Source organism: Pristis pectinata, chromosome 1 (assembly GCF_009764475.1).
Source record: "Pristis pectinata isolate sPriPec2 chromosome 1, sPriPec2.1.pri, whole genome shotgun sequence".
Classification (NCBI taxonomy): Eukaryota; Metazoa; Chordata; class Chondrichthyes; order Rhinopristiformes; family Pristidae; genus Pristis; species Pristis pectinata.
In genome coordinates, this window is record NC_067405.1 from 38425318 (window position 1) to 38428256 (window position 2939).

Consider the following 2939-nt stretch of genomic DNA (forward strand, 5'->3'; position numbering starts at 1 on the left):
TGACCAGCCTCTCAAAGCATTTCATGAAGGTGGATGTCAGAGCCACCAGGCAGTAGTCATTAAGGCACATTACCTTGTTTTTCTTAGGAACCAGGATGATATTGGCCTTCTTAAAGCAGATGGGAACCTCAGATAAAGCAGAGAGAAGTCAAAAATGTCTACAAATAACCCCACTAGCTGATCTGCACAGGATCTATGGACATGGCCATGGACACCATCCGTGCCAGGTGCTTTCCGCAGGTTCACTCTCCGGAAGACTGATCTTAAGTCCGCAACGACGACTGGGTTCAGGTGCATCAGCAAACCTCCTGGCTTCACACACAGGGAGAAACCAAACATGGACCATTTTGTGGAGCAATGGCACTATCCAACTCCAGCTCTGACCTTTTTGTTTATGACCTCCTCCACTGTTACAAGAAGCCCAATGCAAGCTTGAAGAACAACACATCTTCTGTCTGGGCACAATGCAGCCTGCAGAACTCACTAGTGAATTCTCCAACTTTAGAGAATCCACTTTTCTACTTAAATCAGAACTGGCCATTTCTGCCTGCCATCATATTGGCTCAGTTCTTTTTTTTGTATAGTCTGCACTACTGCCCCACAGCCTTACCATTAGAAATACATTACACAAAAAAGATTAATCAGATCTTAACTGTCCCCTTAACTGATGCATTAGGTCACCCAGTATCAACTATTGGAGAATATACCCGTTGTTTCACCCATCCCCCTCTACCGCCTTCTCTGCGACTTAAACTAACTTGTTTTAGAGTCATTATCATAGAATCCTTGAAGGATGCAGCACAGAAACCGGCCCTGCAACCCATTGCCAATCATCAACCATCCATTTACACTCATCCTACATTAATCCCATTTTTATTCTCCCCAAATTCTCATCAACTCCCCCCCCATTCGACACATCTACACACCAGGGACAATTTGCAGTGGCCAATTCACCTACCAACCATCACACCTTTGGGATGTGAGAGAAAACTGGAGCACCCAGAGGAAACCTACGCAGTCACAGGGAGAACCTGCAAACTCCACACAGTACCTAAGGTCGGGATTGAACCCAGTTCTCTGATGCTGTGAAGGAGCAGCTCAACTAGTCGTGCTATTGTGCCACTGATGAAGAGTCCTGGACCGGACACATTATCTATTTCCCTTTCCACAGATGCTACCTGACCTACTGAGCATTTCCAGCATTTTCTGGGTTTTATTTCTGATCTCCAGTATTTGCATGTTTTTTTTATTTTCATTTGGTGTACAATATATTTGTGACATACTTGATTATGCATGTGTCATTGTGTGTATGTGCGACAGTCTAAGAAGAATCTCAAATGTACAAAATTCTTAACATCTGTCAAGTAGATATATGGAGTTAATGTTTCTCCTGCAGGGGTGTCTGGAATCAGGAATCACAGTGTCAAAATAAGGGATCAGCAGTTCTGGACAGAGATGAGATCTCTTCAGCCAGAAAGTAGTTAATCTTTGGAATTAATTGTCCAAAAGGACAATGGAGACTCGGTCACTGTGTAGATTCAAGACAAAGACTGATAATGTTTTATATTATAAGAAACAAGGGATATAGGGTTATTGCAGGAAAGTGGCACTGAGGAAAAAGAAGGTAGTACCTATCATTAAGGACCCTCACCACCTGGGACATTCCCTCTTCATGTTACTACCATCGGGGAGGAGGTACAGGAGCCTGAAGATCCACACTCAACATTTCAGGAACAGCTTCTTCCACCCTGCCATCAGGTTTCTGAACGGTCCACGAACTCTACCTCATTATTCCCCTTTTGTACTATTTATTTATTTTTGTAACTTATAGTAATTTTATGCCTTAATGTCTTGCACTGTACTGCTGCTGCAAAACAACAAATTTCACGACATATGTCAGTGATAATAAACCTGATTCTGAAGATCAGCCATGAATTTATTGAAGTGGAGCAGACAGAAGGAAGCAATTGGCATTTTCCTACTTCTATTTACGTTCTGACATAAACTTAACACCCCTTTTAGGGTTCTGCTTATTGCTATTACTCTGAAGTCCTTATATTAGGAACTCAAAGGAGTACATAATTTACAATGTTAATTACATTTCTCAGCTTTGTGTGATCTACGAACTTTGAAATTACGTTCAGGCTAAGATCATTTGTAATATGTACATCGAAAAGGTTTGAAGCAAGATGAATGCAATAAGATGGTGCTGAAATACTCATCTCTAATGACTCAAATGGATATTACAGGAAATACTGTATAGCCAATCAATATTGGCCAATTGCTCAATTCCAATTCTAAAGAGGAGGGTGGGGGAATCTGGTTGATCAATACTTATAAATCCCAAATACAAAGAGAAAATGCCATAAACACACAGCAGATGCTGCCTGACCTGCTGATTCTTTCAGCATTTTGGTATTGATATTGGTTTATTATTGTCACTTATACCAAGGTACAGTGAAAAATTTTGTCTTGCATACCAATAGTGCCGGTCAATTTATTACAGTGCAGTTACATTGAGTTAGTACAGAGTGCATTGATGTAGTACAGGTAAAAACAATAACAGTGCAGAGTAAAGTGTCACAGCTATAGAGGAAGTGTGGTGCAATAAGTTGCAAGTTGCAAGCTGGTGAGGTCAAAGTCCAGCTCATTGTACAAGGGAACCGTTCAATAGTCCAACCACAGTGGGGTAGAAGCTGTCCTTAAGTCTGTTTCACATTTCCAGCATCTGCAGTTTGTTTTTTTCATATTTATAAATCCCAACTTGTTAATTTGTGACTTACATTTTTGAAAGTTGCAACAATACATGAGCTCTTACAAACAGTAATTTAACATTTGCAATGGAAATCACCTACGCCCCTCTGGCGCCTCGCCGCTCACCCCGCCGACAGCTGACGGACACACGCACACAGACACCGCCCAGCGAGCCGCTGCCCCGT